The sequence below is a fragment of the Magnolia sinica genome, chromosome 15 (assembly GCF_029962835.1).
Source record: "Magnolia sinica isolate HGM2019 chromosome 15, MsV1, whole genome shotgun sequence".
In the NCBI taxonomy this organism is placed as follows: domain Eukaryota; kingdom Viridiplantae; phylum Streptophyta; class Magnoliopsida; order Magnoliales; family Magnoliaceae; genus Magnolia; species Magnolia sinica.
In genome coordinates this window covers 52,894,645-52,920,186 of record NC_080587.1, presented here as the reverse complement: position 1 = coordinate 52,920,186, position 25,542 = coordinate 52,894,645, and the positions used below count along the sequence as shown (strand labels likewise).

At 40.2% G+C, this 25,542-nt stretch overlaps 1 pseudogene; it reads left to right on the top strand.

Moving 5' to 3' along the window:
* Nucleotides 1–800: 800 nt before the first annotated feature.
* Nucleotides 801–9,149, top strand: LOC131226937 (vacuolar protein sorting-associated protein 2 homolog 3-like; annotated as a pseudogene).
* The last annotated feature ends 16,393 nt before the right edge of the window (nt 9,150–25,542 follow it).

Below are 25,542 nucleotides of genomic sequence, written 5' to 3'. Positions count from 1 at the left end.
AGGCATTGAAATGGGGGTGGTCCTTGACTTGAGGTCAATACAAAAATCACCGCTCGCCTAGGGGGTAGCCCTGGTATTTCTTGAAATACCTCAGGAAAATCTCGTACTACTATTATCTGACTGATGGTGGCTTTTACTGTTTTAGATTCACTAAGAGCCTGCAAGCCCTCGAACATCTCACGCTTGCCCCTCCCCGTCAGGGTAAAGGAGGCCTGTTCGAGGACGGATATAGTAATTGTCTTATTGTGACAGTTCATAACTGCGCGTACCAATGTAAGCCAGTCCATCCCAAGTATGACATCAAACTGTCCGACGAGCATGACGATCAGGTCCACAGTTACTTCATGATTTGCGAGGGTGATGGGACAAGCTTTGCATACCTTGTCCGTTTCTAAGAATTTACCCATAGGAGATGCTATGGCTGAGGAGGCATGTATTCGAGTCATGTTCAGTTCTAATATAGATGTGATAGCAGAATCAATAAAAGATTGAGTTGCACTAAAATCAAATAGAGTGAGTACAGGGGTACCATTGATGTGAGCGGTATCGTGAATGGTCTAGAGAGGGTCTCCTTCAGCCTCCATGGTGGCAACTGCATAAATTTGAGCCGGGAGAACCCTCTGCTAAGCTGGAGGTCCCTGTCTGGGCTGTTGGGGCCTGGGTGCTGCCCTGGCTACCACATGGTTCTGCTAGGGATGGTTTTCCTAGAGTAGAACGCCCTTATCCCTCATCCTCTTGTAACAGTTTCAGGCGATGTGGTTTGCTCTGTCGCAGTAGTCACAGTTCTTGCTGGGGGGGGCATGGGCGGAGCCTACATAGGTAGCAACCTGAATCTCCTCTCTAGGGTAGGCGGAGTAAGAGGATCCTGTCTCGATCTGACTAGGACGTCTCGAAGTTTCCATGACTTAAGAGTATGCTCAAAGTCTTTCTCTACCCTCATCGCCTTATCCACCAATTTTAGTAAATCCTTGAAATCCCATGCACGTAGCCATGACTGTATCCTCGGCGTGAGTCCCTCTTTAAATTTGTGTAGCTTATACTCCTTGTCCTCAAGGGCCTTGGACATGTATCGAGAGAGACTGTCAAACCACACCTCATACTGAATGACAGTCAAGCTCCCCTGTTCTAGTCTCAGAAACTACACCATCTTCTCATTCCAGCACGATCGCATAAAATATTTCTCCAGGAATTTCATCCTGAAGCCTACCTATGTCCAAGCATAACCAGCTGGCACACTGTGATGTACCCCCAACAATCAGTTCTCGGCCTCTCCTTCTAAAAGGTACGTGGCCAGAGTGACCATCTGGGTGTTTAAGCACTTTGATGGCCCCATCTTTTTGATGGGTGCTCCCCTGAAGGTTGGTGGTTGGAGCCTCTGGAAGTGATCGAACATGTCTATGCCCCTGACCTCTCTATCTCAGGACGCCGCCCTACAATCCTTGTCTTGAAGAGTCTCCATCATTAGTGCGTACACATCCTGCTGTTGCCACGCAAATGTGTCCTGCTGCTGCTACATGGCTGCGGCCATCTATGCAAAGGCCGTGAAAGCTGCGACCCCTGTCTATGAATCTCCAAGTGCATTAGATGAAGGCGTTCGCTGCTCAAAGTACTGCGAAGGCAGCCCTAATGGATAACTTGAGGGGAAGGGGAATCCCCCCTACTCTTTGACTCCATGTTTGGGTCTACTACTCCAAGCGGGAGCCCTGACATGTACAGTTGGCTGTGCTCTTGCTAGCGCTCCGTCGATGGAAGAGGGTGTATGTTAATGGTATGAGCCCTTTGTGATCGCAATACGGGTGGCATGTTTCCTGTGAGGTCAAAATTTCATGGTTCAGGTATTAGGAAAAAGGAAATTGTAGTCAATAGTGAAACGACACAAGGGTTTAAGATCCGTTATGCTGTTTGCTGCATTCATGTCGTGGTGAGTGTATGCCCCTTCACGACTCATGAATCGAGTCCCTAAGTCCCATTAATACTTCCGGTGGCATTCTATGGAGGCTAAGGCTTTCATTTCTAGATTTAATGAGTATCCTAATATTCTTAAGGGACTGTAAGTTCTCTTATAGGGAACCTATGACTTCAATTCATACTTTAAATTTCTCCCAGATAGTGGGAATTTCTTCATAGGTTTAGTTGTTTATTCTACAAATATCGGGGGGAGGGGGGGGCGGGGCTGCTAAGTATTTTGTTTCTATGTTTGTTCATCCTAGCTACTTCCTAAGGGAAATTTCCTAAGTTTCACCTAAGTTAATCTTGTAAGGATGTTATATGTTGATCCCATGGCTTGGCTATCTCAGACTCCGCTTTGATACCAACTTGTAACACCCCAGGTTTTAGAACCCGAGTATACAACTCATTTCCTGAGAACCTAGGAGTTAGTAAATCAATAAGTGAGAATCAATATAAAATCAAAGTACAAATAGCGAAATCAAGTGTAAATAAGCCATAAACCAAAGACAACAGTATCCCGGTCCACTCAGCTGGGGACCCAAATACAAAACATCAAGTTTAATTATTCTCAACAAGCCAATAACACCTATCACTACTGATTCAACCCAAAATATTCTGCCACCTCCTGTTGTGGCTCCTCCTCGTACAACTCCTTATCATCTCCAGCTGCAACGGTCCTAAGATCGTTGTCGTAGTCGATTGTATCTGCGCCAGCGTCATCTATACAGTTGAACATTAATGGATGAGTGGTCAACTCGGTATGAATTCCCCTCAAGATTACACACCGCCTCCCTATACAAGAAATAACATGAAAACATCCAGACAAGTAAAACATAGTAAATATAGTCTTATTATATACATAGGTGCATGAATGCATCATTGACCTGGGGATGCTTATCCAGTCGGCAGTTGGGCTCGTCACCTATGCAAAGCTAGCCATTAACGAAGCACATCACGTACCGCATAATGACTGCCTATCGTACATCACGTATGTAGATCGATAGTTGGAAGTCTGGCAGCTGGCAAGCTGATCTGGTCCATCTGAACGGAGCAAGTGAGACTGTTAATCACTGTGGGGCCCACTTTTTAGGCCTTCAATCCGCGTTTTGGAATCCCTCGCGAGATAACCTTAATCTCATCATAATCTCGTGAGATGAGATGTCTCATCCAACAGAGACATTAGCGCCCTAGAGGGAGGGGCGGGGAACAGTCCACGTGGCCCAGGGAGGGCCCGGATCTAGCCAATTGCCCTTTCCCAAAATGGCATCTGTCTCCTTTTCTTTTAATGATGCAAGAGGTTGCCTGCCAATTTTTGACAATAGGAGGTGCGTTTTCAAACGGAAGATGGATGGCTAAGATAGCATGATCAGGCTGATCGTTGGTCTCCCATACAACCACAGGTTGGCCCACCATCAAGATCCTAGCCATACGCAAGTCTTTTAATCGGTTCCATCCCAGAATCATCATTTTTATGCATGGGTTCGAACAGACCATTAGGTTTTGGTTGTCCAAGCCCCAAGAGTCCGATGAATGGCTTGGATTAGCCAGATAGTGGCCAAGGTAGGCCACCCTGGGATCGGCCATCCGTCAGTTCGAAATTTCAAGTGGGCGGGACTATTTTCCACTTTTTCAAGTGGAACACAAGTCTTTGCTGGTCAACTGGCAAACAGTGTCCCATGCACTTCGTGCACCAATGGCCTTGGTGCACTCACACTCCGTATGGGGTCCACTGTGATGTTTGTGACCAATCCACACCGTTCATTCATCTTGGAAGCCCCATTAAGGGGGTCTTGGCCCAGTTTTAGGGCGGATGTGAGGCCCAGGTGGGCCGTATCACATGTCCCAAGCCTTTTTACGGCCATTACACCTCGATCCAATGGCTGGATCAATTCAATACTTTGTTTCAATAGTTAAATGGGAATTTGAGAGGCAGTGAGTGCTTGGTTGGCTATGCACTAGCCCTCGAAGGTCGACCTCTAGTGCATTGTTCCGTTTCTTTACGGCCAACTGATTTGAAAATTATTTTAACCTGAGGTGGTTTAGTTAAGCTTACCCTCATGACTGTTGTAGGCTTCAACTCGGCTCCTAGGGTCCCTGATGGATGGCTTCAATGGTGACCGGAAGCCCCATCCTTCATTCATTGAATTTAGGTTTCTTTTTAGTCGAGTTTTGAAATCCCATTGTTATGGGTTTAAATGGTAACACCTGTGTACTAGAAGTGTGGGGTGTTACACTTAGATTCTAATATTTGAATGCCAATTGATGTACAATTAATTATAACACTAATAATATTAATAGTCTTAAATCTCCATTAATACTAGCAATATATAATTATTATTAGCTAACATGACCCCACTAATCATTATGATAACAAATATTATGATGTACTATTAATGATTATATTTAAGAGCGATAGATAAAATAATACTATTTGATAATTGCAATTTTATTCATAATGACTAGTTTTAGCATAAATTATCCGCTAATGGCTAATCATATCTAATATTAGCAATCCTAACAATAAGAGTGGTAACAATGATATTAATACAAAAGTTGAGTCTAGAATGGAAAGAAAACATTGACTCACCTACACCAACATGGTTCGACCCACATGCTCGATTTACTCCTAACTCGAACCAACTTAGTGAGTCATCCAGGTGGGGTTGGATCTCCATGAGCGATTGTTGGAAGCTTGGGCCAATTCAGCCCCAATCTGTGACTCGGTTGATTTGTCGAGTCAACTCGGCGATCATCCTCCCAATCTACCTTTCTTCTTCTTCTTTTTCTTTCTTCTCCTATCTTATTTCCTCTCTTTCATTCCTTGCTAGGACTCTAGCCATGCCTGGACCAGGCCCAACCCTGGCTCGATCTAGCTGGGCTTGATTCTAACTGAGTTGAAGGTCAGCAACTAACCGAGTTAACTCAGTTGGGTGAACTGGAGGGCAAGCAACAACCCTTATCACTCTCTCTCTCTCTCTCTCTCTCTCTCTCTCTCTCTCTCTTGTCTCCCATATTGTTTGGGTAGGAACAAACCCAACTCGGCCCAGACCTTGACCAGATTCATAACTCGAGTCATGACTTGGTCGGGTCGAGTCAGCGCAACACGGTAGAGGATAGCCCAAGCTCTCTCATTTCCCTTCTTCTCTCCATCTCCACCACTGGGAGTGCCCAGTAAGAGGCCTGGATGGCTGGACTCGTTCCAACAACTCTATCAGGCCCAACACTTGCTACTGAGTCGGCCCAGCTTAGTGCATCAGCAGCAATGCCCATGCAGTTAGTTGTGAGTGTAGCAACAACCTTCTCTGCCTCTCTCTCTATCTCTTTTTATTTTCTTTACTTGGCTGGCCCAAAAAAGATATCAAGCCTGGCCTGCAACTCGGTACAGCTCATTGCATTAGCAAGGAAGAAGTTAACCATTAATGGCATCTTCAAAACCATGTCTTCTTTTACCAATATCTATCTTAGCTATAATCCATTTGGACCTTAGGGAGTTCATGAATGCATTTTTTTCGAAGCTTAGAGAAGTGTTGGCTAGTGGGTTCGAAGGAAGGAAGAAAACGACCAATTTTTTATTGCCACTACCAAAAAATGACCAAAGGCTACGGGCCATGGTAGTTTTTAGCTATGGACATACTCCATAGCTCTGCTGCTATGGCTTAAAACCATAGTTAAAACTAAGAAAATCGTAGCTAAAAGCTAATGCCACCACACGTACCTACAACATGTGACAGCCCCATAAGGAACTCCACAAGGCCCATTAAAATGTGTGTGCTCCATCTATTACGTCTATCCATTTTGAAAGATCATTTTAGGGAAAGAGCCCAAAAAAGGAAGTAGATCAAAGGCTCAAGTGGACTACATGGTAGGAAACAGTGGAGATTATATGCGTACCATTGATCGATGGTGCGGTTTAATTGGACCTTTGATTTGCCTAGATTTTTAGGCTATTCTCTGTAAAAAAAAAAAAGTTACAAAATTAATGGACAGAGTGGATATATCAAATGCATCATGATGGACCCCACAAAGCCCCTGATTGGATTGTCCGTCCAGAACCCATCAAACATGCAAATGCGAAGGGGCTGTGAAGGATGGCACAACAGCTACGGCTAGAGGGCTTTTAGCTATGGTCTAAAACCATAGTAGGAAAAATGAGGAAACTCAGCTCGCGCGCTTCCCTTTTTCTCCTTCCCCCTCAAACAAAACTTTCTAAAATTTCTCTCCCTCCACTCCAGGGAAAAAAACCCAAATCCATGCATCCCTTTCTCTCTCTCTATCTTTCAAACCCTCCCTCATGAATACTCCCCTCTCACGAATCCCTCTTCTCTCCTTAAGCATCCCCTGTCTCTCGATCTCAAGAAGACTCCCCTCTCTCACGTCATAATCCGCGTTCATTTTAGGTATGCAAGACTAATTATCTTCTTCTTTCTCTTTTGAATATTCATATTTCTGTCTCTTTTTTTGTGGGATTGGATTTGGGGTTTGAGGGGGTATTGATTAGATTGATTAGGGGTTTGAGGGGGTTCAGAGATTCAGGGTTTGTGCTGATGCTTGCGACATTGACCATGAACCGGGCCACACCCCAAGGGACAGTCAGGATTTGATTGTAGGATTTTACCAACACATATCTTCAATGCTCTTCACAGAGTAATAACGTCCAACCACAAGGTGTTGAATGTGTGGATATGGAATTTTTAATGATTATTTCCATCAGCACTGTTTGATAACGAATTTCATTTTTAGGGTCCTGTTTGTTCTGCTAGCAGAAATCTCATATTCCAACTCTAGTAGCTAGTTTCGAAGTCTAACAACTATATTCTTGAGAACTGCAGTTCTGGATAAGGATGGAAATTTTTTTACGAAATTCACATTTTCTTTCTAATCTTAGAGGAAAACTGCAATTCATTTATTATTCTTGCTACCGCTGATCCCATGGCTTGTTGTTTTATTCTAATTTTCGTTCTTGTTATTATGCCCATTCATCTTAAAGAAGTGATATTTTACGGAAAAGAATTTGTAAAGAAATTTCTTCTGACCCTGGAATTTTTATTTATTATTTTTTTCTTCTCTCAAGTAACTGCACTTTCATTAATTTTGGATGTGACGCAAATTCGATGCTCATCCCAAGTTTCTTATTTTTTGTCATGTTTCAGGGATCGAGAGTGAGATTGGAGCACTACAGCTGGAAGTATGTTAAGAACTTGGAATTGAATTTTGATAGATTGTCATGCATTCCTAGGATACTTTTAGATCATATTAGATTTAATTTAAGCTATCAACGTGGCAGGAGAAAAAGCTTGTTGCTAAAATAAAGAAGACTACCAAAACTGGAAATGAAGTAGGTTTTTGTTTGTTTTTGCTTGATTTATAGATTGTGTTTCTCCTTTCCTAGGAGGCGAGGAGTGTGCATCATTGAATCCATTGTCAATGGTTATGAAGTACTTCTCTTGTTTCGAATGAAGGATTACTAACTATATTTTTGTTTCATTTACAGACTACAACTAAAATTTTGGCCCGTCAACTTATCAGGCTTAAGCAACAAATTGCTAATTTACACGGTAGTCGAGCTCAAATGCGAGGTATAACAACTCACACACAAGTGAACCAACTCTACCTCATTCACTGGGTTTGCTATCAGATTGACTCCTTTTTTTTCTTTTTCTTTTTCTTTTTTTTCCTAGATGTGATTGTTTGCTTGAATTATTTTATTTAATCCATTGTAGGCAATGCATGTCAATACTTCAATTGTTAATGGCATGAAAGGTTCAAGTAAGGCGATGGAAGCCATGAACAAGGTCTGGAAACTACACGCACATTAATTAAAGGCTATTATTAGATCTCTTTAATATTTTATGCTTTATGACTCGAAAGAAATTACCTTTGTTTCAATGGACATGTCTAGTGGATATTTTGTTGGTGTCTAGGCTTTTATTACTATAAAGATATGGCCTAAAGTTAAAACTTCATCTGGTTTTTCTTGTGTCTCCTTTTTCCTTGTGCCTAATAAACTATCTAGAAGTTATTTTCAGCAAATGGCACCTACAAAGCAAATGAAGGTGTTTCAAGAATTTTAGAAGCAATCAGCACAAATGGATATGACAGTAAAATATTATCTTTTATTTCAATTGTGAAATACTATGGTGTTGTTGCTGACCAATGACAATGTCAAAGTCCCATGGAAGTTTATTCTACTGTTCTCTAGCTATTACCATTCATTGGGTTACATTCATGTGTGAGTGGAGTCTCTAAAAAGCATGTGTGGGTGGAGTTGTCTTCCCCGCTTGCCAGTTCATATTAATTACCTTTGCACAAGATAACCAAACTTAAGCCCCATGTTTGCAATTTCCTTTCACTGAAGAATTTCTCTTTCATATTGTTAATAACTTTGATTTTTAAATTCCATGTTTCTGTGGCTAAGCCATCCTTCATATCTTTGTTGCTTGCATGGGCTTCTGTTGAATATTTCCTTCATTTTTTCCCTGCCTCAAGAGGCGAGCATTTAAAAAAAAAAAAATCTTTTAGGCATTTTCCATGTATGCATGCATCTTCTGGTGGTAACCTGTTTCATTAACCAATAAAAAAATGATTTTTTATGAGTAATTTAGGCAAGCCAAATTGCAAATCGCACTAGGGCATCAAACCTTAGGCTATTAAACGGAATTTCTTACATTTATGTTGATTCATTTTGGTTGCTTCTTTGTAAATCTGTAGAGCATCTATTGCTCATCTTAAATCTTTACTAATAACATTTTCTCTCTCTCTCTCTCTCTCTCTCTCTCTCTCTCTCTCTCTTTAAAAAAACATTCTATCAAAGAGGAACATCATTATTGCATCAAGGAGCCACGGATCCCAAAAACAAATATCTGCTCTTCATACTCTCTTATAAGCAAGATAATTACAAAGCCAAAAACATCTTACCCACATGGTTAAGTGAAATATCTAACCCAGTTGAGGAACATAAAAAATTAAGGCCCTGCTGCCTTGAGTTGACCTTCAACGACTTGCTCATAAAATGCTATTTTCACAGTTTTAGAGACATCTTTATCATGATGGAGGAAAATGTAATGTTTGTTTGGTTTGTGAAGTTATAATATTTACTTGTTTTCCATTCCTATATGTAGAGTGAGATGATGTCAAAATCGCTTGACAATGTCTTAGACGATGATGAGGCTAAAGAGGAAACTGAGGAACTGACTAAGTAGGTAAACTTCGCCTTTATTTAATACTGGAATTTACTCTATGGAGCTAACCATGTCATGAGTGTTTCAGAAGTAGAGGATGGTATTAGTAGTTTTAATAAGTACATTGCATGCATTAACAATTTATTCATTGTTGTCTTTAGACATTCTGTCAGTAATTTCATGCTTTGCTGGCCCCAAATATCTGGGACAGGCTATAATGATAATCTTTAACTAATGGAATATTTTAGCAGATGGAGCTACTGCTAAGGTTTCCATGGTGTGTTATGGGGATCTTCAATGCCATACTATACGAGAAGCAAAACATCCATCAATCAATCTGTTTCTTGTTACTGGATTTTAGGAAATCATTTCTAATTGTAACTTCCTGAATATTGGAGATTCAGAGCAACCATTCACATGGAATAACAATCGCAAACAAACCAGTTTTGTTGCAAGATGGTTGGATTAAACTCTTGTAGATTTAGATTGGGTAAGAAGAAGCATTGTTTTCTTCACCATCTAGACAGAGTTGCATATGATCATTCTCTATTTTTGCTCAATGGCAGCAAATCCTTCAACTGGAAAAGATCTCCATTTAAATTTGAAAAAATAATGTAGATTTATCCATCCATCTTTCTTGGATGTGGTTATGGATTATGCTAACTCATTTTGGATATAATTGCATCGTTATAGACAACGCATAGTTTATGACCCTATACAAGAAAACTCATTGTGCATACTTGTTTTTTGTAATGTTTTCAAGAGTGTATAATCATTGAAAAATTCCATCATACTTTCTGAATGTTTCCTTCAAACTAATACATTCCCCAATACATGTGATATTTCTCATGTGATACTAATGAGTTTTTATATCCCAACGGTGTAATACATGCATCAATACTGATATTTTAAATCACTACTATAGACTTTTGTGGTGGAAAGTGACTCTAAATTGCCTTTTTCTTAGCAATGCATGTGCATATGGAACCTCAGTTTCTTGGTTTTGTGTTTTATTAAATTTGAAGCTTGCCTTAATGTTAAACATTGGCTGAGTTTAGCTGAAATGGTTGATCTATTCTATTTTTACAAATTTAGTTAGTATTGTTATATCTATATTAGTTGGTATTTAGAATAGCTGAATGTTTATTTTGTCTTTAGCTGTTGTAGATTTTGCTTGTTCAGAAATGAGAAGATTAGTGTATGCTCCCGAGTATTATCTTTCTTTTTTATGTCATCTTGCCATCGTCTTTCTTTATAATTTAGTTCTTCAATTTTAGGGCATAGCTTTTTCATATGACTACATTACTTGTATGATGAAATTGATTTTCAGCCATGTGCAGTAAGCTTTCGGATTAAAGCGAAGCTGAGAATAGGGTGTTAGTTGATGACAAAGTGATAACCAGTAGAGGCACATCCATAGAGTTCTCGCTTGCAATTGTTGAGAAGCTATTTGGCTGCTAGAAGGCATTGGATCTTACTGTCAATGAGAACTTTAAATAGACATATAATTATTATATTGGCATTGTACTTTTGTAAATGGATTAAAATGAATAATCGTCTTTGATTGAATGAATGAATGATTGTGTTTGATTGAATGAATAAATGATTTTGTTTGATTGAATGAATGAATGATTTAGCCATGAAGTATTTATCTATATTAGCTTATATGAGTTGATCTATCAGGGCATGTACTACAATCGTAAGAGATGCCATTATTATATTTTCTTTAATTTTTTTAAATAGGTAGTAGCTACGGCTATTAACCGTAGCTGTTGCTAATTTTAGCCTATTGCTACGGTTCTCACTCTACTTTTAGCTATAGATATAATCCGTAGCAGTATATACTTTACAGCTACGGAAATATTGTTACGGATTGAATCCATAGCTATTGTTTATATGGCTATGGATTAAATCCGTAGCCATAGCTTTAAGACCTATGGCTACAGTACTAATGACTATGGTCATGCTACAGATTCTAACCATAGTCATAGGCTTTTAGCTACGATTTTTATTCGTAGCCTTTGCCCAGTTTTCTAGTAGTGTGTGGCTACAAGAATGAAGGGTGACCTCCTATTTCTCGATCCTTGCACCTTTTATTCACTTGCCCTGACATGTTAAAATCGTCGAATCGATGGCAAACGGCCCGGATGAGGTCTGGTAGAAACCACTTTCTAATACGGCCGGATTTTATAAAACCGACTGTGGTTTTGTTTTACTAAGGTGGAAACCCTAGTCCACATGAAATGGAGGGCCAGGATCGCTCGGGATTGAACGACCGAGATAGAGGATGAGGGGCACACGCAGATTGCCAAGTTGGTAGTGAAAACAGTTTCCATTTTTGGAAACGTGCCACATGCAGCTCTGTTTGGGCCCTCATTGTGCACATGCACATATGCGTGAACTCGCATGAGTGGCATGGTTTTGGTCGTGTTTGAGGGCTTTACAAGGTGGACGGTTTGGATTGGTTCTAGGTGGCCCACCTTGATTAAAATGAATTGATTTTGGGGTAGCTTGAAACATAATTCCCATTGCACTTCAGTCCTTTGACAATTGTTATTATGCATGTGATAAAGCCCACCACCTTAAAAAACTTAAGAGGTTTGGGTCACTTGTGACCCCTCTACTAGATGGATGGATTCGATCATGGTACTGACCATGATGATCGGCCACAAGTTAAGCATATGGACGATGTCCATTTTGAAAGTCCCATAGGCAGGAACTGAAGAAAGAGAGGGATTTCTCCCATTTTCAAAAGTCGTTGGCTCAAAGGTGTTTTGACCCAACCCTTGCTTTGGTGCACCTCAGTTGCACATAGGATGTGTACGCACACCGCACATGGTGGGGTCCACAGTGATGTTTATGTGAAATCCACTCCATCCATTCTCCTTAGAGGCCCTAATCAGGGCCTTTAATTGAAGATTAGGTAGATTTAAAGCCTAGGTTGGCCATACTCTTAACTATAAAGCTCTAATTGAGGATTTCTGTTGGATTGATGATCGAATCATTTTGAATGTGAACATCAACGGTTAAAAGGGTCCAAGAGACCAGTAAGCTAGAAATTAGTGGATAAATTATGGATTGTATGACCTCTTATGCTTTTATAGCATTAAATATCATGTTACCATACTTTTAATAATAACATTTATTATTATTATTCGTATTATTATTGTTTTTGTAGATTTTATTCTATTTTTCCCTAAGTTGTTTATGTGAATCTTATGCATGGGTTTTACGGTTGGGTCTTAAAAGATATTTGATGTTCTAACTATTGCAACTAAGTGGTGGGTTGCCCTGTGGAAACATTCGGGATCTGATGGTTAGGTTTTCCCCAATTTTCAAAAAGAGCCCTAGGGATCATCTATGCATGTGTTGATAATTCCCTTACTATTAAAGTCTTTAATAATATTATTTGCATTATTGTACTTTCATTACTTTATCTTTGTACCTTATTATTATATGTATATACATATTTATTTATTTATTTATTTTATTAGTAATAGTGTTTTATGTAGGACCCACCTTTGATTAGGATCATCAACAGTTTGAATCATGTCTTGCTAAGCCATAAGTCCAAATCTTAGGCATATATACTACTAGGGCAGTTTATGGTTAATTTTTATAACCTGATGGTCAAGTTAAGGGATTGATTGTTAGATTAATCAACAGAAGCATTATGGATCTTATGAGTTGCGATGGATCCATAATAATGGTTGGATCACTTGATCGATAGATGGGGATCAGTTACAACGTCTTAAGGGTCGTAAACTAGTTCAGGTGCTTTCGAATAGTCATCATTACTGTCTAATAATCGGATCCATCTAATTTAGTGTTGGATCGTTGAATGAGATGCCACCTAGTTGATGGACGGTGGATCTTTCAGGCTTAGGCCCTGAAATCAATGCTTCTGAAATCGTGATGGATTATTTCAAAATTCAATCAGGTGGATGACTTGTTATACGAATGAAAGTTGTACTAAACAGCTAAGATGGATTGCATGAGATGTATTGGGTGGTGATGTGTAAGGTACGTTACGTGTGTTCGTGCATGCGTGTAAACTAATTTAGATCTCCATGGTAGTACTCGAGTACAGAAAAGTACAGGGTGTTACACTGGCTTTCCAATATGAATAATTAAAGCCATCAAAAGGAGGTGGCCTAGTAATAGACAAGCTGTCGAAATTTGATATAATAATGCTCTGAATCTAACTTAAGGAGGTTAATCCAAAAAAAAATATAAAAAATAGAGCAACCCTCTCTGATACCACTTGAAAAGGAGAGCTTAAGATGTCGTAGAGGGGGGGGGGGGGGGGGGTGTGAATAGGATTATTCCAAATAATTGAAATAAGTGCTGAATATGTAAATAAATCAGAGATCTTAATTGCTTAAGTATTGAAATGTTGATTCCAAATAATTCATAGGACAACCTTCACCTAAAGTTTTAGGCAAGATAACCTTATTTCACAAATTTCTTTTAAATCAAAACCTCAAAATTTGGAAGAGTAAATAAAAGTAAATATTACAATATTCACCACTTTAACTGAAAATAAATTACAACCATTCACTACATAAAAAGTAAAAGCATTCACCACATAACACAGCGAATTATAGTGGTTCGGTGTCTCAACAACTATTACAAAACAGCCACACCTATCCACTCCCAAAATTACTCTTCACGTAATTTTGGGTTTCACTATGAAAAAGGTTTTCTCAAGGTCACCTTAAAACCTAATACAATTCTTGTGATTTTACCGGGCTATCACAATTTAACCCCTCACTGAGATTTTCAAGCAATTTCAGACAAAACCTACACTGAGATTTTCTAGCTATCTCAGAAAAACCAAATAAATAATTGAAGGTATACTTATCTTCACCGTAGAAGACGTATCAGAAGTTGTAGTCAAATAACCGCTTTCTTGAATGTCGATTGTTTAATGTTCAATCAGATAGAAAAGGGTCTAGGGTTTTATTGATTTTAATTAAGTTCATACCAATGGCTACTTCAGGTAATTCTCTTAAATCTCAAAAGAAGAGTATAGTTTACTCTCTTTAGAAGAATGGAAAGATCTGAGATTAAAGGAATTAAATAAAAGCTATAAATTAAATTTATAAATATCATTCAAATAGCTTGCTAATAACTTGAGCCTCTCTCTCTCTCTCTCTCTCTCTCTCTCTCTCTCTCTCCCTCTCTCTTGCAGAAGGATTTTGATAATAATAATAGATATTTCAGATTGAGAGAGGAACTCAATTTATAAGCAAAGAAGTTGAATCTTTTACTAGCCCAAGGTAGTGTTCAACTTGATGAAGAAGATAGGATTCGGTTCAATGGATTTCAGATTGCCCGGGATAAAATCTATCCAAACTTTCACTAGCCCGAGGACCAATTCGGCTAGTCGAAGAGATCTAATCGACTAGTCAAATTTGGTCTTCGACTGGTTGAAGATCCGAAAATCTGAAAAGTTGTTGTTGCTTGACTTTGAGTCGAATTATCTCGGGTTGGTCAAAGGTCAATCTTCGACTAGTTGAATTTGCAACTAAAAACCAGTTTTGCTTCGACTTAAACTTGGACTGGCCGAGAAATCTCAGACTAGTCGAACCAAACCTTAAGTTGGTCGAACACAAGTATAGAAACCCAATTTAAATAATTTTTGAAAGTACCTAATCCTAAGGCCTTTCTAGTGTTTTATACTACCTGAGATATGTGAAATATCTTAACTTCTTTGTCTTGAACTTGATTATGGACTTCATCTTGACTTTTGAGCTTGATCTTATACTTGAATATCAGTTGATCTTTAGCTTGATCTTCTCTTAAGAATGTAATAGACTTGAGCTTGATCTTCTCTTGATCTTGAGCTTGATCTTTTCTTAATCTTAGACCGGTCTTGAAGATTTCTTATCAAGTTGTTTTGACTATACGAAATTTAACAACTAAAGTGTTCTTTAATCATTTTAGCACTTACAAATACCTAAATCGTAGACAAACGTTTTAGGCTAATGGGCAGTAGGATGTGACCAAAGTATTTTATCTTCTAAATGGGACTTAGTTGACTAGGATCCAGTAACAAAATGTTTTGGATATTTATCCTACTCTTACATCACTACAGTGGTGATGTTGGACAATGGAAATTTATTATAAACCTCAATTATTCAATGAGAGGTTGGCACGTGTGGGAGTTTATAAATACCCCATTTCTCCCTTTGGTTGACAAATTGGACAAAACCAGAGTAGTAGAGAGAGACGTGGACTTTGGAAGAATCCATGTACCGACAGTACTTGTTGTGTGGCGCACAACTAGTGCGGCGCACAACTGGTTGAGCGCACAACCGATAGGGGCACACAACTAGTGGAGTGCACAACCAATGGGGTGCACAACTCCTAATCTGCACAAGTGATTTGCATAACAGCCATGTGCACGTAACGAATCTATTATGTGTGCACAATGGGTCTGATATATGGACAGTCAGCTTGAGTGATGATTATTCAATCGTGAAGGGATTGAAAGAGACCTTAATCTAGGTCAAAAGATCAAAGTGTCTTCTCAGAAGCATGGAATCAATTGGAATGGATATCATTCCAGTATAACAATATTCAATACTGAAGATCACAAAGTGATCTGAAATGCTGCAAAAATTAATATTAAACATTTGATATTTGTATTGGATTATGTAAATATTTTACTTTGGAATCAAAGGAGACAAAGGATGTAAACGAATTTAGAAAAAATAAATATTGTGATTGTTCTCTTCATTCTTCTTTTATTAATTATTAAGAAAAATAATTGTCTCAAATCGAATGCATTTGTTTCTTGTCGAAATAAAATGGCGACTCTACTAGGGAATCTCTATTTTACTTGATATTAACTTAGGGACAATATAGAGAATCTTGACCACTGTTTGGCATCGTACAGATGCCAAAATGGCGACTCTATACGGGAACATCCTCCCTTTCATCTCTAAAGTAAAGTATAATATTATTTAAATGTTGATCTACGTTGTTTTTTATGACTCGGGATAACTCAGGAAAAACTACAATCAGTCAATGGCAATCACTCTGAACAAGACGGTCTTCTATTTCATGTCGATAGGATTTGTTATAGAATATGCCAGCTGTTGGGGTATAAAAAATATATGGGTCGAAAGGAGTTTGGTTTGTTGCACATCAAGGATCTAAGATAGGCAGCCCTGCCCCTTACGTGGCCCTCTCTCTATCATCCCTCTCTTGAAAATCTGTTGTGGATGAATAGTTGCACGTGAATAGTGCCATAGTGAATAGTAGCGTGGATGAATAGTTGTGCATGAATAGTGCAATAGTGAATAGAGCATGGATGAATATGTAACGCAGATGAATAGTGCCATAGTAAATAGTAGCGTGGATGAATAGTTGCATGAGGAAGTGGCAGAGTTGTGCGAACCCGTGCAATTCATCATAATTTCACTGCCCTGTGCAACTCCTAGAACGGACGGATGGATTGAAATTTGTAAAATAATGGGAAGTGTGGTCCACAGCACAGGATTCGAGGTCCCACACATGCGTAAGCCTATAAATACCCCCTCCCCCTCTCATTTGGAGCTAGGAGGAGAAGTTTCAAAGAAGTGCCAGAAGTAGATAGAGAGAGAGAGAAGGGAAGAGGAGTTGTGCAGATCCACACAACTCAAGATGAGTTGTAAAGACCCACACAACTCAAGATAAGTTGTGCGGACCCATGCAACTCGATAAAAGTACTCAAGATAAGTTGTGCAGACCTGCGCAACTCAAGATAAGTTGTGCGAACCCGCGCAACTCGAGTGAGTTGTGCACCCCTATGCAACATGAGCTTTGTTGTGCGATGCAGTTTTGTGGGTTCTCTCCACACTTCATTTCCTGAAGAATACACTTCTTGTATGTTGGTTTAAAGTAAGGATTTTAGATCCGGACAACTCATCTCCCCTAGTGATATGATCAAAAAGCGTCGAAATGCTTTCGAAATTTCCATTAAATTGCCTTCTTCTCTTTCATTCGTTGGGATGATGCACTGTACTTTGTTTTCAGAATCAAGGAAATATGAGCATGTAAAAGAACTTAGACTAAATAAAATACTCTGTGATATCTGTTCTCTCATACTTTCTTTGTTATCATTGAATGAATTCCCCCAAATCGAATGCATTTGTTTCTTGGTCGAAACACTAGCAGACAGACTTTACATCGTAAGAAAGAGCCCATGCCAGTTAAACGTAAGGAATCTTGAGTAGTTGCTATAGTTGTAACTGCTTCACTGTTAGCGCAAGAGGATAGGAATGATTGGATTGTCATCTCACATCGATGATTTAAAGCCTGAAACATCCTGACTGCCAGGACAAGCCCATCATTACAAAGAATCAGGGGGCTAGTGACACGAAACGCAGCCAAAAAGAACCTCGAGCTTGCTCCTCAGGAAATATACCTCGAGAAAACCATTCCTCCACTAACATCGCATGATTTCCCAGCTTTGCTTACTGTAGGAACTTGATACAAAAAGAAACAGAAAGGTAAGTCAACGCTGATAAGCTCACCAACCCCGCATCACATCAATCAACCAACTACTATGGATGTACATGAAAATCCAATGAAACTCTTCTTTTGGTAAGTCCCATTGCATCAATATACTCCCATTCTACTCAGACGACAACTTTGTTAGGGAATGGAGAGGTCGCCGTATGTTTGGCAGGAACAAGTCAAGGCCCACCGCTGACTACAGAGGATCGTATGACTGAAATGGCACAAGCACCGAGAACATTGACGGAGGAATGCAAAAACCTCTAGGAAGTCTTAGCAACTCTTGTACACAACGTGGCTCAGATGACGGCTCCTCCAATGATGGGAAATATAAACGGATGAGAACAACAACCTGAAGGCTCCTGGCTGCCAAGAGCAGGATCACTCAGGTCCGCTCCTGCAGCAAGGGCGATAACTCAAGAGGAAGTACGACAGGTCATCAAAGAAGCAGTCAGAATAAAAAGAGAAAGCAATAATATTAGAAGATTCAAATATCGAACACTGTATCTGAGAGATGCGGAAGATATTCCTTTTCCAGCTAATTTTAAGCATCCTGATTTTAAAAAATTTAACGGAGACAAATCGTTGGAGGAACATGTAATGCACTTCATCACCAGCATGGGGAATTTCTCTATAGTGCCACAATACTACCTTCAGCTGTTCGGTTCTTCTCTGATAGGAAAGGTGTTTCGATGGTACTCTAGTTTAGTGTTAGGATTGATGCAGACTTGGGAACAGATGCAATATGTCTTCATGTCAAACTCCTTTTCGTTAGAGCGTGATGTTAGTATCACAAAATTAGCTTCAGTACAACAGAGAGAAGGGGAGCCCGTAAAGAAATTCATAGACAGGTGGAAGACATTAGGAGCTTCTTGTAGACAATTGTCAGAGGAGAAAGAGCAAGTGAAGATGTGCATGAACTTCATGGAGATAGGAATCGTATTCGATCTCATCAGTGCCAATATCAAAAATTTTCGTGATTTAGCCAAAAAAGCTCATGCTTGGGAACTAATGACTAGGAAAATGCTAACATTTCACTATGAACAGCTAGAAGGGGACCCAATAGGTTGATGAGAAATGTAGTCGATCATGAGAAGAAAAACCATGATGTAAGAGAAGTAAGAGGAAAGAAGATAGAAAGGAAAGAAGAATCAAGTTGCCCCAGAGGTAGATTCAACGATAAAAGGCCCAGGTCGCTTAACTCTCATGAGGAGTTTGCATTTGAAAAAGAAGATGTAGTCCCTATGATGAATCAATTGCTGAAGGTTGACACGATAGAATTACCTCCATTCAAACATCCTGAAGAAGCAGTAAAAATAAGGGAAAGAGATTTCTTCCGCTATCATCATCTGATAGGACACCCAACAGAAAATTGTTTCACATTAAAATGCATAATACAAAGAATGATAAACAGAGGCGAGATAATAATCATAAAAGAGAAAGAAAGAGGCGTGAAAGCAACGGTGAACGTATTAATTGCCTAAGAAGATACTCATGAAAGAGCATCGCAAGATGACAGGCAAAGCCATAAAGCCCGTATCCTAGGCCGTACCATTCCTTAGACTTCTACGATCCTCCCCGTCGAATTCTAACAACCAAAGACCTATAGTTGGCATTTTCGCATGGCCCTAAGTCGCATCTTGTAGATCTGAGTCAACTTGACCCAAGACTTGTACCCTAGCGACCACACCGTCGCCTCGGTTCAAACGTCGTGTCTTGCACACCGATGCGATACCCAGGCCAGGAGTTGTGGGCCTGCGTATATTTCAAGGAAACGCCACGCATTGCTAATCTCGAGAGAATCCCAACACACTTATCACATCAATCAGTCAAGTACACATCCCATCACAACACATCTAGCCCATCCTTCCCTCACCAACAAAGCAAGGCAACCCATTCCCCATGCCACCTCATGCCCCCAAAAGTCAACACCACCCATCCCTCTCATCCCATCCTTCTTACACAACACCATCCCCCTCTCCCATCCATCACTCCATCCCACCTCATTCTATACCATTTCCAAGCAACCAAGAGAGAAAAAGACTAAGGAGAGAAAAGAGAACCCAAGATCAAGGCCCAATTTCCTATCCCCAAATCTCACCATCCAACCCTTCAATCTTCATCATCCTCCATCAAAAAGGGAACTTACAAGCCAAGGTTTCCAAGGAGCTAAAGTAGAGGACCATAGGTGGGTGTTTTATATGATTAGATCACAAATTTAGTGATGGGCCAAGTGGGGTCTACCAATTGATGGTATGGGTCCTACTTTGGACCCTAGTTGTGATCGATGGCCCACCATGATTCATATGTTCATTCCATGATGGGGCCATTCTCCATGGACCCCATCATGATTTTTATTTTGGTTGTAAGAAGGTCATCTAGACCTTGTAATTTGATTGGTAAGAAAGAAATTTCCACCATAGATTCTTTTGATTTATGGGCCCACAAGTGGTGGGGCCCATTTAATGTATGCATTGTAAAGCTTAATGGAGGGCTCATAGTGGCAGAGCCCCTCCCCTTCATCACATCTCTCTCTCTCTCTCTCTCTCTCTCTCTCTCTCTCTCTCTCTCTCTCTCTCTCTCTCTCCTTTCCTTATTGCAGGTCACCTTGATGTACGATATATCTAGACCATCCATCCAGTGGGCCTTCCCCACTGTCCAACAAGGGCCCACCCTTGCTGTCCGTTTGAATAGACCCTAATGAAGGGAAAATTTAAATATCAGTTTGATCCAAACTGTGGGCCACGTACACATGGGACCACTGTGATATATGTATTTTATCCCACCATTATATATAGCTACTGTATTGATGTCAGCAAGCTCTGCGGGTCTAATCATGAGGTATGTGTTATATCCAAATCGTCCATTTGTGTGGGACCCACACGTGACATATGTGTTGTATCCTCCACACTATCAAGCCTCGTGGACGGTGGGGGCCTGCCCTGATGGGTGGGACCCACTTATGATGTACGTGTTTCATCCGAGCCATCTTGTACTGGGACGTGGACCCCACACATGTTGCACTTGTGGGGGTGAGGCCTACCTTGATATGTGTTATCCTCACCATCTAGGACGGTGGGACCCACCTAGCGCATGGTGTCCAGCATCGTCCACACGTGGACGATGGGACGCACATGATGTATGTATTATATAGCCACACTGTCTGTCCATTTGCCAAACGTGCAGGGCCATCTACTGTACGTGCAGGGCCCACTTGTTGTACACACAAGGCCCACCTACTGTATGAGCAGGGCCCACATGCTGTATGAGCTGGACGCATCATGATGTATCTATTTTTATCCATGCTATCCATCCATGGATTGGACCCCACTTTGATGGATGTGTATTTCCACCAAGCCATCCATGGGTTAGACATCCAGTAGGCCCACCGTGATGTGTGGGTTGCATACACACTGTCCATTTGGTGGGGCCCATCTTGCAGGCCCATAATGTTGTATTTTATCCACACCGTGTGAGGCTGCAGGCCCACTATGTTGTATATGTTCTATATTCAAGCTGTCTATTTATTTTCTGGAACATATGGGCTCCCCATAAGGCCCAATATGATGTATATGAGGCCTATGTGGTGATGCCCAATGTGATGTATATGAGGCCCATGAGGTGAGGCCCAATGTGATGTATGTGTGGCCCTTATGTGAGGTGCAATATGATGTATGTATGGCCCATATGGTCAGGCCTGATGTGATGTATATGTGGCCCTTGTGTGAGGTCCAATGTGATGTATATGAAGCCCATGTGGTGAGGCCTTTGTGTGAGGCCCATTGTGGTGCATATGAGGCCTATGTGATGAGGCCCAATTGTGATGTGTGATTCTACCATGATGTATGTGACAATGTTTATGATGCTCATACATCTCCTAGCTAGAATAAGGGTCGTGGGCCCCATTGTAGTTAGATTCTAGGTTCCAAATGGGCCACACCTTGGGAGCAATAGTGGTTAAATGTCCACCATTGGGAACCATCCTAGGGCCCACCATGAAGCCCATCTCCCCATCCTCTCTTTTACCCTAGCCTTGAGTAGAGTCCCGCCATATGTATGTGTTATATGTACACTGTCCATCCATTTTCTGGACCGTAGGCTACCTTTTGAGGCCCACCATAATAAATGCATTATTTATATGTTGTTCATCCACTCTTCCAGATCTCATAGGGCCATGAGCCCCATTGAGAGTCAGATCCAAACCCCAAGTGGACCGCACCATAGGAGTGGTAATGGTTAAATGTCCACCATTGGAAACCATACCTTGTAGAGCCCACTGTTATACCCAAATTTCCAACCATATTCCCTTATTAGGCTATCCCAAACCATTGGGCCCCCATTTGATTATACTATTTTTCACCATGCCTTGTAGGATTGTCCAAACCTTGGAGTCACCTTGTGTTCATACCAGGCCTTCCATAGGAAATGTAGACCACCTAGATATGTGTGTTTGCCCCAGGTTTAGCATCTATACCCAAGGCCCACTTAGATGTCGAGCAGGCTACCCAATCTGCATGGAAGGACATATAGTCCTAGATGTATGACCCCCACCAAAGCCCACCTTGTGTTCATATCGGACCCCCATAGGAAAGCCCAGTTGATTTATGGCAAATAGATTGAGAAAGCCCACCTTTCACCACTGCTAACTAACCTAGTGGACTTGCCTTGTTGTATACCTACTTGACTCACCCCATGAGGCCCAACCTTAATGTAAGTACGTGATCCAAACCATCCATTGTCTATAGGAGAGTACATCATCACCCATTCCCGTAGATGGAAGGATACGCGGTATCAAATTTGGTATATCCACTATGTGGGAATTACCTTAATGCATAGGTTAGACCCACTACCCTTTTAGTGGACCCCACCTTAGGACATATTATATGTTAGTACCTAGAGTAGGTTATGATAGTCTAACATGGACCATTCCAAATAGACTTCTATATGTCTAATGGGACATATCGTTCAGCCCCTACTCTTGTAAGTGACACACCAGTTAAGGCCAAACATCGCCTGCTATATTTAATAATCATGCTAGTGTACTTGGTCTAGTAGGACACATTGAGTTTGTGCTAGCATAACATCATGATACATGCCCATACGCATCATATGTATGCTTGATATAAGGAGTGACTGATCATAACATATGTCATTGGGTGGATTGTTTATGGGACTCCCTGATAGATGGAGTTGCCCCACATGAGCACGCAGTACGCGCATGATTGACGCATGACTGGATAGTATGACTCATGCATCTTGCATTATATGATATGATCACTGTATGCCCTAGTGACACCAGGGTTGTGGTCTCCGCAAGCATATCACGGATGACAAGATTAGATACCAAAAATATTTTGGTTCTAGCACTAGGGCGCAAGGGTGTCCCTGGGTGAAAGTCCCTAAACTCTTATAGTACCAGGAGGTTGCTCCAACGTTGAGACCGAGTGGATAAATGAGCGCATGAGGGCCGTATACTGTTAGACCATGTCTCCCATTGTGTCATGGTCAGTTGGAAAGGGGTGTGACCTTATCAGCCCGAGGGTAGGAGGCATAGCTAGGCTGAGTTTGACCAACTCATAAATGGGTCTGCCATCGATGTACCGAGTAGATATTGGCCAACTACTGGCCAGGCAAATAGTGTAGTCTCTCCCACTTGAATGGTCGTGCATCCAGTGGGTGATGATCTGGTGTAAAGTGTACTAGACCTCGGTGATATTATAGAGTTGAGCTATATTGATATGTGGATTTAGATGAGGATTGGTATGCTTGAGTTGCATCTCGCATATAACATTGGTCATGTGGGCCTTGCATTGCATGGCCTTGGTATAATTGATAACATTCATGGACTTACCAGCATGTTTCCACATTACTCTAATCATGCATACTTGGCACTTACTCTTAGAGGGGGGGGGGGGGGGTGAATAGGACTATGCCAAATAAAAATTAAAAGCGGAATATAAATGCAGAAAATAGAAATAAATAGCAACCTTAAATGCACTAGTCTTAAGAGGTTGATACAAACTTCATTCAAAGGACAACCTTACACCAAAAACCAAGGTTTATGGTAGGACAACCTAATGTCTTGAACTTACTAAGGATCAAAAACTCAAACTAATACCAAAGATAAATAAAATAAATCAAGCTATTACAACATTCACCACATGTGCATGAAAATAAATTACAACATTCACCACATCGTATACATCACCATCAACATCATCATCCAAACTCCGAGAATTATAGCAGTTCGGTGTGTACACCAACTATTCTCAAACAGCCACACCTACTCCATTCTTAATATCCACACCCACAGGATATTGGCTTTTACTATGAAAGAAGGTTTTTCAATGTTCACCTTAAAACCTTTACAATTGTGTTTTCAATGGGCTACCACAATTAAAAACCCCACACACTGATATTTTCTGTCTATCTCAGTCAAAACCAAAAAGAAAGATTTTTGGCAATCTTACAAACCACTATATAATAAATGAAATATACTTATCTGAAGATTCTTCTTCTTTGTTGTAGCCTGGTAGAACCACTTCTTTGTAGACGTAGATGTTCAATGTTCAATGTCCAATGTTCAATCTCACAAATAAAAGGGTTCTAGGTTTAAATGAATTTTAATTTTAAATCAACCTTGGGCTAGCTCGATTCAATTTCTTGGATCTCAAAAGGGTAAAGCAAAATCCTCTTTCTAATAACTAGAATTAAATAGCAAGAGACAAAGAAATTCAAACTAAGAAAAGCTATGAAAGAATCTTAAATTACCGAGCAATAACTTCACAATAGTGGGGACTTAATTCTCAAAGAGGAGGCTTGATTTAGCTTGGAATGAATATCAAATGCTGAGAAAAGTCTTCTATTTATAGGGTGAAATTCGGTTCCCTCAACTGGTCCTGACAGTAACCAATTTTTAAAATTTCTGGTGCAATTAGATAAAACAGACTCTTGAGTGGTTGAGTGGGTAAAAATCTCCTTGTTGGATTTTGAGTCGAGCCTTACTTGACTGGTTAAGACAGTCTCCACGACCGGTCGAGTAAGGTGCTTAACTGGTCGAAGACCAACCAAACTTATCCGAAAAATTAAATAAATTTCTGGATTGGTTGAGAAAAACCCCGAACTGGTCGAGCCAGTGCCTGGACTAGTCAACCCATGACTAGGACTAGTCGAAGCAAGGTCCAAATAGAGTACCATGACCCAAATTCTATATGTAAAATGTATGATCTATCCCTAAGGTCTTTCTAGGGTCATGTATACCTTAAATGTGAGCATCGAACTTGTCAATTTGGTTGCTTTGGTAGATAGTATACTTGAGGTACTTTGAAGCTTTATCTTGTACTCTTTGAAGCTTGAAACTTGTGTACTTGATCTTAGGCTTGTAAACTTGAACTTGAGCTTATGTACTTAACCATAAACTTGATCATGTAATGCACTTGGACTTGAACTAGTATTTGAAGTCGCACTTGCACTCGGTCTTGTGTATGAACTTGATTTTGTATTTGCAGTTGAACATGCACTTTGATCTGAAGTAGTAGTAGTACTTTGATGTTGATGTAGATGACTTGAAACTCATCTTCGAATGAAGGTGAACTTTCCATCTATCAAACAAGTCAATCACTCTTAAGTGGTTTGTCACTACAAAATTTGACAACATAGGGCTAGATCTAAAACATAGCACTTACAATCTCTCCCTTTGTCAAATTTGTGACAAAACAAATTTAGGGAGTCAACCTGTTCAATATATAGATTCACACCAAATCAATCTTTCAAAAAGACTTCAAAACTCCCCCTCAATCTACTCCCCCTTAATATGAGTTTGGTGACTTGTAGAGACCTGTATTAACAAATACATTTCCGAAACAAAACATACATATACACATCTCTCTACATCATTTACATGCAC